General features: G+C 28.0%; 1 protein-coding gene and 1 long non-coding RNA gene across 10 annotated transcripts in view; both read left to right on the top strand.

Moving 5' to 3' along the window:
• The window catches only part of LOC114131353 (neurobeachin), a 224,593-nt gene that overhangs the window by 108,380 nt on the left and 99,568 nt on the right, over positions 1 to 16,645 (top strand). The gene's annotated exons all lie outside the window — the stretch shown is intronic.
• LOC126550055 (uncharacterized) lies at positions 5,218 to 7,500 on the top strand. Its single transcript, XR_007604077.1, has 2 exons — positions 5,218 to 7,065; positions 7,136 to 7,500. It is a non-coding gene; the product is annotated as an uncharacterized LOC126550055 (long non-coding RNA).

Genomic DNA, 16,645 nt, shown 5'->3' with positions numbered 1-16,645 from the left:
AAAAATGCTAAATTTTTTTAGGATGATAATTATAAGATGGAAATCAAGATAAAATTTACTTTGTTTTTTGTCGATTCAATTATGCGTTTAATTATAAATGTTTGACAATATAATACAAAAAAAAAATGTCTTATTTTTTAATCAACCGATTATTTTAGTTTCAACATACAATATTATAACGAAAATAAAAATAGTATTAAATATAATATAATGGATAAAATTGAATTAGCTTTAACTTTATGAGAAGATGAAAAGCTCTCAATTTCTAAGTTTAAATAGTAAATTATTATGTTTTTAATATATGGTATGCGGGCTGAACGATTGAATGAAAAGTTTTATCCAAAGTTATAATAGTAAGATCCCAAAACTGTATGTATGTAAATTTATCTTATCAACTAACATGGTTGAGATATAGAACATACTTTCAGCCTCATATATTACGAAGTTTATATGCACACTGCGTGTATTTTTGTTTTTAATTTATTATAATTAGACATTCTCTAATAAATTACATCAATCAAAAATCGATGACTTATTTAAATTTACATTACTTAAAATGAATTTTGTATCAATTGAAAATATAGTACTTGCCTATCAATCTAGGTAATAAACGCTCATACACATATTGTTACTATTCTATTAAAGTATTATGTATTTGAACATAATCATATTACCTACTGGAAAATATAAACTACTAATAATGGTTTTCATGTTTGTCATTATATTTATTAAATAATTTTAATTTGGTGGTATGTTTCTAATATAATACATCCATGTTTTTATATAATTCTATCTAATTCTCATCTTATGTAAAATATTGTTGATTAAAAAATAAATAAATAAAGTTATTTATTTATTTTGTTTAAAATTATATCATTTAATATTTTTGAGTTACAGAAACTTATTATTTTGAATTTACATATGTTTGGATGTAAAAGAAATCTAATATCGATAGTAGAGCTCTATCTGTAAATTGGTTAAAATCAAATAATGTAGTATGAAAGGTTTCCAAAACGTTTTCAGAGATATCCAGTCGAATCTCATCCTTACATTATTGGTGGAATGGAACTGTCCGTTTAACGATTAGTCTTCTATCGTCGTTTGTCGTAATAGTGTTGAATTATAATTTTTCTTCACTACTAAGATTCTTCGACGTTTACGTCAACACCCTCTAGCTATCTCGACTATCTTCTCTGTATGTGACAGCTAATCCCCAATTCTACTTAAGATGATTAAAACTCAACATTTCAGACGCTCACTCTTCGCCTGGGGTGGCAGCCAAACCAAACATATTCGCATTAGAAATAATAAAATTGTGTGAAAACTCCGCCGGGTTTAATTTTCGTTATAATATATATATATATATATATATATATATATGTATTATGTATGTATATTTAATTTGTGTATTTATTGGAAGTTTCAATTTTTAATTATTAATGTATGTCATATTTTTTAATTTATTCTATTTATTTCTGAGAATTTTAGTTTAATGTTTTTTTTTCTTGTAAGAATCAACCAATATAAAAAAAGTGTACCATATTAACTATAGCCTAAAGTTATTAATATAAAACTTAATTACTTATAAATGTATTAATGTATTATTATAAAATATTAAGGCTTACAGATAGCTTTTGCTCAGAATCTATCTTCGCATACAATAATTTATGATTCAAAATTAATCCATTCATTACCAACTTAAGGACGACATACATTAAGTACCAATTCTACAGGGAAGCGGATACCTTGTTTTTTTTATGTTATGGTCGATTTATGTTGAAAACATTTTTTATACTTTGATAGAAAAACTTGACAATTCAATACAAGGTTCCTTACAAGTGGTTATTACATTATCTAGTTATTAATAAAAAAATATATAGGTAGTCACAATTTTCATATGACATAAATGTATTTTTTTACAATAGAGTTTTGCAAGTAATCAATAAAATAATATAACAAAAAATATTTAATTAAATTATTTAACTACGTCATTTTTTGTGATGACAAATACAATTTCAGAAATTACGTAATAATTTAATAATATATTTTATAACTTATACTTACCATATATTATCATCGACAATAATTTGAAATTGATATTTTTACATATAATTAATTTTCATAGTATTTGTGTTGTATAATAACAATTACACAACAAAAAACGCTTTGACTTAATGTATTAATATGTAATATATGATTCAAATTGTAGTTCGATAATAGATTATTGTATACAAAAACACTCTTGAGCGAAGATGGCCTGTCAGCCGATATTATTACTATGTATATTTTATGATAAATTTATTTTACTATTTATAAAATAATTTTAATGTAATACATTCTACATTAGGTTGAATTATATTTTACTGAAAATATTACATTTGAAAATATCATTGTGTGTATAAAATATAATAATATACATTAAACGTTTCTAGTACCAGGATATAATATTTTTAAATTACGGCAATTGCTCGTATAAATATCTAATTTTGTTTGAATCTGAACTTAAAATGCTTATTGAAAAAGTATGCTTAATGTTAGTATATTTTTATTTAGATTTTCAAGTTAGAGTATAAAGAAATCAAGGGGAAACATTATATTACAATTTAAATACTTTGCTTTTAAAAAAAAAATATGAACATTTCATACATCTTAAATTACAAAAATATTGTAAATTTTCATGTTTTTGATGAATTTTAATAAAATTTTAACTATGTAAATGCTTTCGTAAAAAATGTTTCCTTTGTATCTTTAATGTATTTAAACATATATCTATAATAATCACTTAAGAGAAATATTGTTTTAAATTTTCAAGATTTTATTTATTATAAATTATAACGAGTTTATGACTTCGCTGATATTTTCATAATTTTTCTCTGATTAATATTTTGAATAAACGTAAAAATGAATTCAAACTTAAATTATTTAAACCATAAAGAAATATTTTCCATAAGAATTTCATTATTTTATCATCAATATTTTAACTTTAAGTGGTATGTTTCGCTTTATAGAATATATGAAACGTTTAAAGTGTATATACACTTAAAAATGATGATTTCTATAATATTGTTGTAAACCAATTGTATGTACGCTTTTTTTATAACTTTTCCTTTGTTTTATTTAATACATTTTTAGTTTAATGTAGCTTGATAAAAAGTATTTTGAGCAATTGTTATTATTCATTTCTCGGAATAAAAAAAGTACCTATATAAGTAAAACATAAATAATGTTTAATAACCATGAGATACCAAATATTTAGATCTTGTTAACCGAAATTATGTTATTAATTTAAAGCCTACGTTTAATATTTTCTGTAGGTATATTTGTATTCATTTGTTATTCATTAATTTCGATTATTTAGTTTTAGTTCAACGTGATATTGTTAGTCTCATCCCGAGCAGTTAATGGTGACATACTTCTGATTTATATTAAATTCGATAATATTATTTGATACTAGTACTTAGTTAACTGTGATTAAACCGTCTATAAATTTAATATTTGTCTGTGTTATCGAATTGTAAACAATAACATAACATTGACCAAGCTTTTGTGGTGTTGACTGAATGTGACCATGTGGGTAATACGTTGAGCTTTTAATCCTTAATGGGCCTTATAAACCAGTAAACCTTTCTAAATTTGTGTCATTTACACGTGTCTCATTCTTTTACCCTGTTATAAGCAAATATTTGTAAAAATACTGTATAAAAAATTTGTTTTTTCCCCTGTCCTACACATAACATCTGCTGCAGAAAGTCGCGTTATATTAACGACGGGGGCGATTTCGACGCTTTTATACTTTTATCGTCCAATTGTTATTATTATTATTATTTTTTTGTTCGATATAACTGTAGTCACGTACCATATTTTAAAATCATCGTAAAGGTGAAACTCGGACGAAATATTTCTCATCGCTTGAAAACCATCAACGAAAAATGATCTATCTATTGTATTATACCCCTAGGTTAGGATTATATATATATTTTTTTTTCATGTAATGCTACCATTGTTCTATACACTTATTTATTATATATAGGTATTAATCATCTCTCTGGAATTTTTTTTTACATCCAAAATATTGTTTGGTATTTTTTTTTTTTTTTTTATATATAAAATAAGAATTATAAGTAGTTTAATTTGGAGAATTTCGTCTACCTTTTCAAACTATATTGACGTGTATTAGAAAATTTCCAGTTGTGCCGACAACATGTTTGTGTATTTTATCTGTCGAACAATTTATTAGTGACAAGACAATTCTAGTTTTATTAAAATAAATGTTCCAGACTTTTTTCTTCTCAATTTAAAGACGTTTTCAATTTAAAATAGTACGGCACTTAACAGACAACTGCGTACGTCATTCAATTATAACGACAATCTACGAACATAAGGATGAAAACACAACCATGTTCAACATTTGAACACGATTCTTTTCTTTCTTTTTTTTTATTATTGTTTTATTATATTGTATATTATTATAACTATTATTTTTATAATAGTTCAGCCAAACTTTCAGTCACGTGCCGTTAAAAAGAAATAAAATCGAGAACACTTGAAATAGATGTATTTTTTTTTTATACCCAAGCTGTAGGTACTGTGTGTTTTGTCGACACACATGTAGCTAAATTGCCTACCGGAAACGCCGTCTTGATCGAAACTGTTCGATTTGAATTTTACTTATACTATGGGTTTCGAAAATACATGTCCTTGTTGTAAATAATCTCCCGAATCGGAGATCTTTGAAAGTATGTGTAAATATGTGTATTATTTTTTTTTATTTTACTCCCCATTTTATCCAATTTAATGTCGAATTATGTTACATGGCGTAACAGTTGAATGTCGTTGAATATTATTACGGTCGCTTAATAGGTATTCATGATGAATAAAATATCTATCGTGGTGATATCATTTTATAATGTTTTAACTTTGGTCATGATAGTTTATTAATCGGATTTGATTGCAGTTTATGCCAATGTACCGTATTACACGTGTATACAGCATGCGGTTCTACTGTGGAATGTTCTCGAAACAATGTCCTTCTTAATCTTTAGCATATCTCGTATCATTTACTAATCGTTTATTTAATTCATAAATTCATATTCAGATATTGTTTAGTAAATTTATATATTATTGATCTCGTGTTACTAATTTTTATTTGATCAAAACTTACATTTATTAGAACTTAATAGATTCTTATTTTATGAAACCTTTTAGACTTTAAAATGTTCTTAATCGTATTTATTATTTTTTGCTTTAAATAATAAAAACTAATGATTTATAATTGATTAAAGATACATAATATATTCACAATAGGTAAATTATAATTTATGCAATTTGTTTTTTTTTCAAATTATCATATTTTAAATTTAATATTTACTAAAGGTAATGCGTGTTTGGTTGTAGTTTAAAGATTTATAAAGTATCGACCGATTTTATGTATTTTATGAACATTTTGGAAAATGTTTTTAGAAATACCAGGAAAGTTTTGAAAATACCTAAACTAAACAATTTCTGATACGTGGTACTGTAAAAACTTTTTTTATATTTTTGTTAATTGTGTGCCTTATTATTACCTATTAACTAATACAAAGTATTGTTTTGGAGAATAATGTTAAAATAACGTACCTACGTTGTTACTGTTATTATTTTTTTTCACGGAAGAAGCCAGTTAATAAAATGCATAAAGAAATGTAATTGTTTAACAATAATATTATCTTAGTAACCAGTCAAACATCATACATTTTTTATCGAGATATTTTATCGCTGATGTTTTTGTTTCGTAGAACTTATGAATTACGCCTTCCTTTTCGTAGACGTTTTTGGTCCTATAGCTGAGTTCAATTGTCAGCGCATATGAAAACGACAACGAGGAGTGTCATCGGTTCGGACGTAATCAAAAACAAATTAAAACCCGTGAATAATACAATGACAGTGGTACAAACGAGACTACGCGTTGACACGTGAATGTGACTACACGAACATCGTGTATGACGGAGAACCCTCGATAACAATCGACGTCGTCGGCTGTGCAGGAGCGTAGGGTTAGCATTGTTGTTGTGGTCGTCGTCATCGTGACAATTGGTGGTTTTGATGAGCCACGCTGACTCTCGGCTGAAATTGTGATTTTCCGTCGTTTAGCCCGGTAGAGACCGATTTTTTGTTTTATGTTACGTCTGGTGTGTTTTTGGCTCCTATAAACCTTACCTATTATAAGGTTCTGATATTAATGGATAGCGCGTTTATGAATTGAAGGGTATTGAATATAATCGACTTGATTTGGGTTCGAGTTTTGAATTTATAAAATGTTTATTGGCCATGTGTCTTATGTTTACATATATATCATTCTCGAGAAATAGTTATATTATATCATTTAAAACCGTGACATTTTTTTTTTTTTTTTAATACTTATTTGTTTACAATTTTTTTTTGTCATTGTGTAGCAGACATTTATTAAGCGTGTTATGGAAGTTTGCGAGAACAACACTAATAATAATCGAGGTTTCCCGTTTGATTACGTTTTTAATAATAATAATATAATAGGTGTGCTGTTAGATATAGTGTGTTATAAATTAATTATTCATTCGTAAATAGTAAAGTTTACAGTTTTTATTTACATTAACATATTATAAAGTGCAATTAAAAATTGTAGTTATCATCTGAATTATTTACAAACAAAACAAATCCAAAACAATTAGTTATTTTTTTACCTAAAAAAAGTTCATTAATTTTATGATTATTTATTTATCGTATATATTAATAACATTATACTCTGTAATATCAAGACAATTTTTTCGATTTAATTTTCAAATTTATAATAAACTGCAGTATAAAAATATTATAATATTCATAAAACACATCGAATGAAATTCAGAAATAATGACCGGACTTCGAACCATCCAATCGGAAGGAACGATGGTGTTTCCGGTAGGCAGTTGATTTACTATCTCGTCCCGACCCCTTATAGGGATGATGCGGAAGTTCTATTACGCCGGAAGCCGGATGTGGCATGGCTAGAGGGAAAAATATTGGCTCAGCGTCGGTATGGTCGTTTGGACAACACTCTTGGGAATAGTCGTATAACGTTTATTTATACGTAAACTGGACACGGTTCTTAACTGCGATAAATTTTGTTTTGCCTTTAAAGGTCTTAGGAACTTATGAGTTTACTCGATGAAAATCTGGAAACCCTTTGGCCATATCGTTCAAGAAGTATTGAAGGAAAATAAATGAAAAACGTGTCTTTGCCGCAAGGAAACTAACACTGATGAAATCAATAGTGGATCGGCCACAAACCAATTTCCTTGACTTCAAAGCCCTCTGGGAATGTTTACACACGATGGTGAAATTAAAACTTAACGTTCGTATACAGGAATACAACAATTATATCTTGGCAATGCTATTGCGGCGGATACTATAATATACTCAAACCACTTCCGTTTCCAGTTCGTCCCGCTTCAGACATTAAGCATGTTTATAATCCAATATTAAATTTAAATCGATATATTTTAATTACAGTTTTGGACGTTTTTTGTTTGTTCTAGTAAAAAATATTAATTATTATCGTCAAAATTTTAAATTATTACACTTTTCGATTTTTTTAATTCTTTTTTGTAAATGTCAAAGTTTAAATATTTCTGTTTCCTGGAAAAAATTATATCTGAACATCAATTTGTTTTGTGTTTAGACTCAAAATTCATGAATTTTATTAGTATGATTTAAACTGTATCTACTTAGTGTTCTGCATTTAACTTGTAACTTCCATTGATATGGTTTCTGTTTGTTCCTAAACCAACATAATTCGAGTTTGCCATCTCTAAAATAACGGTCCAACAAACAATGAATAAGACATTGACTGATTAAAACAATCACGTTAATGGTAATTATACTAAATTGAATGCATTATTGTGTTTGAAAATAATACGCACCAACGAGCAATTATAATTTTAAATTTACCATGTGGCAATCGAAGCATAACAAAATCCATTCTATGACAATGATTTAGCATAATATTATCGGACTTGGTATAATCATTAGTATTTGGATTTTTAAATATTCTTTAATTAGAACTCGTTGTTGAAATGTTTCATTAATTTTAATATTAACATATTGTTATCAGTTGTGTCGCTAATAGTAAAACCGAATTGTTAGTTTCCATTTTATCTCTCTCTCATTTTTTTTATAATACATTTCCATATTTTCGTCGCGTTAAAAAAAATGCTTGATTTGTTTTTATGATGTTATTACAATTTATAACACGCTGTGGCATTTGTGCATTATATGTACACACCTAACCTTATTTTTCTGAGGTGAATAAATTTGCTATATAAATATGTACATAACCACATATTAAATATTTTGAAATACGAAAAAATATTATTTTTTTTATTCTCATACGTTTTTGTAATATTTATACATTTACATTTTATAGTACATTATTCAAAATGATTTGCTAACATTTTTCAATGCATGCTATCTAGGTATAAATATATTGTGTTCACTATAAGAAAATGTTTTTCTTAAAAAGTCTGTTACATATTACTATTATTAGGTATAAAATGTCGCAATACATTATGATCAAATGTATAAAATTATATATTAATGAATGTTTAAAAAATAGATAAAATGAATACAAACACGTATATACGGCGATAATAATAAAATACGTTCATTGCTTACTGTGAAAATTTAATGTCTTTTTTATTTAGTTGGTTCCTTACAAACCTAAACATGTTTTATGCTTTTGTATAAACTATCAATAAATAATGATTATCAACTATGCCTATAATAATGAACTAAACAATCGAAGATGGACACTAATTGGACGTCCAAAGCTTAAACTATATACTGGCCGACTTAACTGACGAGAATTATCCTGGGAATAATAATGCACTCATTAATAATACATAACACAGCCTGAGTCCTATGAATGTTTGAATGAAAATCATTATTTTTTATACCCTATAACTGTTGAATTAACTTTTCTGTATTTTATTGATCCGAGTATAGCTAGATGGTTGTTGCCAACATTTATTTAATACTGATCACCAATGTTTAGTGCAATTTTTATATTCCTTATTTGGCTGTAAATAAATAAATCAAATTAATCAGTCACTGTGTAGGGTCTATTTTAGTATGTTTTAATAAAAGGTTTAAAATTGAACAAGACAACTTACTCATTAAATAGTCCATGCCATATTTGAAAATTTGCACGTGAATTACATTTTCTGCATTATTGTATAATTTATCTTTTGTTTAATGAATAAACTACGCATCACGCAAGTTTAATCTGATTAGTAAAAATTAACAACGTTACTTTCGCAAGTTCGCAGGTTATAGAAATAAATGTTTATCGTCGGTTTTCCAAAAATTCAACTAAAAGTTAATAATTAAGTTTCGACCATTTATTTACTTATGGGTAACAACATAAATTTTAACTAAGAAACAGCTAAAACTCTTAATATTTAATTCTTCTTAATTCTCTTTATTAACCTTGGTTTTATACTTTTTGAAACAATTTTTGATTTAAAAAAATGTTGGTAGTTATTTTTTTATACTTAATAGAAAATAAAGTAAAGTACATTAGATTTTGACATTATTAATTTTATATTTATTTTTATACTAATATTACTATTACTTCATTATTTTAAATTAAATTTTTTTTATGATTTTGATAATTCGATTAACTAATACAATATTTGTCAACACCAAAGAATTTGCCAGTTCTAGCTGTTAACGTGCAATTGTTCTAAGTTTATTTCAATTTTAATGAAAGCCTTTAAGGAACAATATGATCAGAAAATTATTAATTGGTTTTTATCATAAAACAGACGCTTTGAAGAAACTTTGTTCGAAGTGGAACAAAGTTTTGCCCTCTTCAACAGGAAAATCGTGTGAAAAAAAGTCCTTCGAGTTATTTACGTAAACGCGCCAAAATTACTATTAAATTGTCACTCATAAACGACTCCTAAAGATTAATTAAAGAAATAAAAATAAAGAAAATACTTATAAAAAAAAACCGACAAAACTCTCGGCAAAATGCTATTATATAATAATAATAATTAAAATGTTTTTAGCTTTTAGTTGAACAATAGGATTCGTGTTTTAATTATTTAATTCTTTCTTCTTGGGATGACGTACCACGTGAAGAATGGGTTAATTATTTAATGTCTGATAGTTATTTTATGTGTTTTATGTGTGTCGTGTGAACGTTATTGACTTTGAGTAAGCAAGTTAATGTATTCTGTTGAATGTAGATCAACGATTAAACATTTTATGCTTTTGAATGTTTAAATACTATTTAGTATTTTATGTGTAGTTATTTGGTTTGTTGTATAATGTATTGAGTTATGCAACACCTCCCTTTCAAATATATATTGGCTATTGATATTTATACCTTATCCTATTCCATTAAGGAGTAGTTATTGGTTATTCCTACTACACGATTGGTTTTGCGATCTGGGATGTTGAACTGATTTACATTTTACAAGTTCTGATAACCTATGGCCGCTGTGTTCAAAGTTAAAACTAGCACAGTTTAACGTGATATAGCAACGTAAACCTAGATTTTTGCAATGTTTGAAATAATAATAAAAATATATCACCTGACTTTCTTGCAGTTCTTAGAGATAGTGTTGAATATCACATAATTAGCTGAAGTACCAGTGTTACAATTAAGTATATAAATATTTAAAGTTAAATTGTATAATGATTCGTATGTAAGATATATAAATATATATATAGATATATATATATATATATTTATACCTATAGTAAATCGATTTAAAATGATATGTAAAAAAATATAGAGTACAGTATACTTAGATTCTAATTTGCTGTCTAAAATCGGCTACTGCATAAACAAATAATTATATATACACTCGTACTCAAAGTTTCTATGTTTTGTTAACCTAATCAAATTTGCTGAGAGTGACATAAATTACGAGTCAGTAATTTGTAAATCGTTACACCAGTGAAATACCGCATGGTGGCGAGTGTTCTAGCAGTAAGCGGTGACTGCTGTCATTTACCGTTTACTATTTCAATTTAGTTCGTTAAACTATGACATCCGTTAAAATTTATATAAATTCTGAAATTAACCGGTATTTGTGGTATCTGGGTTTAAATTATGAAAATGTATTTCTTTTTAAATTTTCGTGTATTTAAATGTTGTACAATATTAATATTTAACGTTATTGTACTTTCAAACGTTATTTGATTTTTTAGTATAAGTTAAACGCGTTAAAAATAAAAACAAAATTATAAATATTCATAAAATTGAAAATAATATTTAAAATATAATTTTTAATGAATAAGCAACAATTCAATAATCTGGAAAATGTAAACGTTGAATAGTTCGTGTGTATGAGGTTAAAAAAAAATATTAAAATAGAAATTTTTATTGAAATGATGAAAATAATATAACACATAGGTATAGTGTATAAAAAAGGAACAAATATTATTTTAATAACATTATTTTTCCTTAGTTATTTTTTTTCTTTACCTTTTTAATATTTATAATTAATTTTAAATTACGTATATGTATATTTAATGATACATTTTTTAAAACTATATTCGATTTTTTTCATTTATTGATTGATTAATTTTTTAAAAATATTTTTTGGATTAAATATTAAACAGCATTTGTTTTTAAGCCTTGTTTGTCGATACATAATAGAGTTTTTCAAATGTTGATTTAAAAGTTAAAAATCCAATATTTTTTCATTTAAATGCTCTTATTGAACGTTAACGTCAACGGGTAAATGTTTTTAAAATAATTGGTTACCCTGTATTATCACGATTAACATGACTGTATTTATTTATTTTAAACATAACAGCTCAAACCCAATTACACATACATTTATAGTTATTTATTATACATAGATATCAATAAGACAAGTTAGTCATGATAGAAAGATATGTTGTTCATTAGCCATGCGCATCGTACGATGAATAGAATTATTATTTATTGTGATCGTAGTTAGTAGAAAAATTCGGTATTGAGAAAGAAGAGTTAAAACGGAAGGAATGCTGTGGCACTCTAAATTTTATGCTGAAAAGGAAAGTGGGGGCATCTTTTGAACCGCCTAAAAGCTTATTTAGGAATGATAGATTTTCAGCTGTTCTTTTATCATCCAACGAAGTGAGTTTTAATTTACTGATCACTGTGAAATAGCCATATGTAGTATGGGAAATCTTTAGGACATAAGAAGAAAAAGATAAGAAACGTCTTGGACATTCTTTATAGTTAAATAGAGGTCGAATTTGTAGAAGATTTTCATAGCACGTATCTTTATTCAAAAATCGATCAAACTTAGGAACAATAAAGTAATTTTATTTAATACCCAAACTTAAATAAATTTAAATCTATTTGCTTGTCAACGCCTAAAATTTTGAGGGCCCTATAAAATTATGCTTCAATGTGAGAGTGAAAATTAAGTATAGCAGTGTGAATAATACCCAGATTCATAATCTTCACTGAAACAATAGTTGTGCGACGGCTGCACATCAAGCCGGATGACGCGTGTAGGCGTGTGTGTGCGCTGTCGGCTACCTACAAGTGTCGGTTCGTGTGAGACTTACTCCGTCGTTGGTGGCCTGTCGATAACCCTGTAGGAAGGGAGAGAGTGGACTGTATATTTAAGGCAGGTTCAGGAATTTGAAAAGTGGAGATATTGGAAGATGTGTGAAAAGCTAGTTAACAAGAACAGTGTTTACGGTATGAAAAGGTAATGAACAATTTATTATAATTTGCTGCAAAATAAGGTAGCTTAAAAACTAGTGTTAGTAGGCACGCGATCCCAAACCGATCGGTGAAATAATACAAATATAATATACAAATACGCGTCGAGGACGACGTCAAATAATAAATCAATCGAATTGATAATGATACAAAAAAAAACACGTCGGATGTGCCGACAAATAATAACAAATGATATGAGCGTGTGTACGACCTGATACGACGATGTTGATAGCAGGTGATAACGGCGGGGTGATACAAACAACGACGTCCAGCGAGGAGATGATCTTCGGCGGCAGGGGCCAAAACTCGGTACACGTACAACGCACGTACGTGACGAGTAGGTGAACAGCAAGGCTCGGAAATACAACAAGCACCACGGTTCGCCCTGCGGTAAACGGACGGGCGGACACGTGGTTCGTGGACGAGCAGTGCTCAAGTCACACGGGATGATCGGACGAGCGACAAGGTCGCTAAAACCTGTCGTATGACGACACGAACGGGTTGAGACGATGCAACCGGGTGCACAGCGCGTGGTATCAAATCATACCACGACGGTTACGACACGATTCGCACAGCGTTAGAAACGGACGGGCGGTACGCGTGGTTTGTGGACGAGCAGTGCTCAATTCACACACGATTAACGGACGGACGACAAACTGAGCCGTCGATTGGCACAAGCGGCCAAAAGCAAGCCGCGGAAAAGGACACTCGCGAAAGCTTTAAATGAGCGCGAGGGCTCGGGTGCACAAAAAAAAATAATGGCGGATGACGATAACGGCGCACCGGGTCGTAGAACAAGAAAACGACAATTTGCCAAGACGGCTGGTGAACGACAAAGACGGCGGTGGCGGGTGTCGGCGACCAACGGCTAGACCGCGACAGTACCCGTCCTCTCCTCATAGTACAAAGTCCAGTTTGCGTAGACTCCGTCGGCGGAGCAGCAGGGTGACAACGTTGCAACAAATTCGGAACGCATGCAGCGCGCCGAATTTAAAATTTGATTGTGTATCCAACAATAGTAGAATCATTGATCTGGTATTGAAAAGTGATATGAGATTCACATTTAGTAAAGAATATAGTTTAATACTTCTCCACATTGATGCTTAGTCACAGTGAACTTAAGTTGGTTTTAAGTAGGTAGGAAACTATATTAATCAAACTACGTAGATTTCAGTAAGTGACAATTATTTATGAAAGTTATTTTCTGGAACAATTTAAAGTCATCGGGGCAAGATTTGTTTCAAACTATTTAAGAATAAGCAAGTAATAGTAGTTTTAAATGGCAACCATTGGGAACACCTGATAGTGCCTCAATATCCACTAGTATCTGACTGTTAGTCTTTATCCACTGAGTTTTGTTTGCTAAATATGACCTAATCCATGATAATAGATGATATCTAAAGCCAGACTTGTAAAGATCTTGTACAGGGACTGTATTTTTAAAATAGTCAAAGGCCTTGAATAAGTCAGTATATTATATCGTATCACTAAATTCGTTTTCATTGTAACTGTCGAGTTGTAAATTTTTACTTGAGAAATATGTATATTTTATATGTGTAACATATTATTTGTTCTATTTTTATTTGTATATATTTATTATATTTTATTTTTTTAGATCTTATCTTAAAGTATACATGATGTTTTTATCAGGTATTGACATTATAGTAACATACCCTATTATTGAAATGGGAAATGAAAAAAATGAAATAACTTTTTTAAGATTCAAGTGGTTTTGTTCATCCACTCGATGATGGTTAACAACAATATATAAAATAGAGAAATACAATTTGTAACAATAAACCTTGATAGCTATTCTCGTTGACGTCTCTTAACATTTATCATTTTTCCATTTTGTATATTATCCCTATAAACGAAATGAGTAGGATGGATACAAAGATTTAGAAATAAATTACATACTGTTATTGTCTTCACATGATACAAAATAATAATATAGTATGTACACAATTTGTAATATCAAATAAAAATATTATTATATTGCATTTTATATACGTAGTATTTATAAGTATTATTATTATTATTATATGTGCATACTAAACATATTATAAACGTATTTATATTTTAATATGTTGGCTGCTTATATGCCGCCGTAGCATGTAAAATTGTACTTCAACGCAGTAGTTTACAAAATTGCAACCGTTCGGTACATGTGACTCCATTTATGTAAAAAATATTTTATATCTATGATTGTTATTGCAATGTTAGAGTATAAAATTAAATTAAATTTAAATAACTATGTACCTACAAGTCGTAGTTTGAATGTTACTTATGATAATAAATTAGATCTACTTCAACTATTTAAATTACAATCGCAACACGTTTAGCACACCATAGATAACTTGTTTACAAACTGTAACGTGTGTAGGAAAAAGCTCTCATATAGTTCTTGGATTATATACACAAAACTTTGAATTATACAATTCAAATAGTTTGATAGTAAAGTAATATTTGTTATAGACCCATATTACACGTATTGCATTTTGTAAATTTATTAATGTTATAAGCTTATAACGAGATTTTTATAGGTTATAGTTTATAATATTGAATTAAAAAAAAAACGTTAAGATAACTTAAATATTTTTGAGTACGATTAATCTGGTATTAAACCTATGATTTATTCGAGTTGTGGTTAATAAGCGTTATACGTCACTCAAGACCGTCTGAACGATGAATTAATTTATGTTCAGTGTTTAATGAGTGGTTCAGGCACTAAGCCTAGTATAGAATTGTGCGTTACGTATCGTATTGGATAAATTGTTAACATTCACATGTTTATGTTGTATGTACAACTCAATTATACGCCTAAACTTAAAAAAAATAATTATAAATTAAAATACAATATTGCATTTTGTATAACTAATGTGTAATAAATATAAGGTTAAAAATATCTGTACCTTTCTGTCACGAAATTAGCATTTCGATAACTTTTCGGTACGTTCAATCAGCGGCTAAATCAAATACCTTATTAACTTTCAATACTATTTTATTATTATTTAATATAATATGACGTAAAAAAAAAAAATCAATCACTCTTTCTGATTTGATTTATGCTACGTCTGAGTTGTTTTATTGGGACTTATTCACTCAATGACATCATACTGAATTTGTATTTTCATTTACGAAAACTATTTTAATTTATTCGAAATTCGTAAGCGAATACCGTACTCGTATGTCCCCAATAATGGAGATGTAGTGTATATAAGAGAAAAAATACAATTGTGTTTTCATTTCATATTTATTTTTTTTTTTCGTAAATGATTCCGTATTCATAAAAAAAAACGAAGTGCAAACAAAGAGCCTTTTATCTTTATTCAAAATACGGCTTTGTATCACTGCCTCGTCTCATCAACGTGTTCGTCACTATTGAAAATAATTTGTATTTTAAGTTCACGTTGCATATTATGCACACCAAACTCACTACAGAACAACGACCCCATTTAAAATCTGTTAAACTCAAAAACACTATATACTGCTTACAAAATGTTCACATTACGCTAGACAGATGAATTAAAGTTACTATTTTTCTCTATAAAAATGGGGCTTGCAAGTTTCTGATAATAATTAAAATGCATGTATTGTTATGGTGATTCATATTTATATATTTATATTATAATAATATTAAATGCATATTACATATTATATAGGTTCTTTCCATACAATTTGTATTAATTTGTAATATATTGTTCGATAAATTTAAAATATTTGTTCTTTGTATTGTCCATTCTATGTTTCATTTCATCACAAAGAAAATGTTATATTTTTACAGCATTCCATATTTTTATGGTTTTGAAGGAGATCAAAGTTCCCTGAAACGAATATATTCTCAAATAATGATATTTTTTTTTAAAATAACTTTCTAACAGTATTGTTTCATATTTATTATTTTTTCTTTTAACT

The sequence above is a fragment of the Aphis gossypii genome, chromosome 2, assembly GCF_020184175.1.
Source record: "Aphis gossypii isolate Hap1 chromosome 2, ASM2018417v2, whole genome shotgun sequence".
Classification (NCBI taxonomy): domain Eukaryota; kingdom Metazoa; phylum Arthropoda; class Insecta; order Hemiptera; family Aphididae; genus Aphis; species Aphis gossypii.
This window is presented reverse-complemented; position numbering and strand designations above follow the sequence as displayed.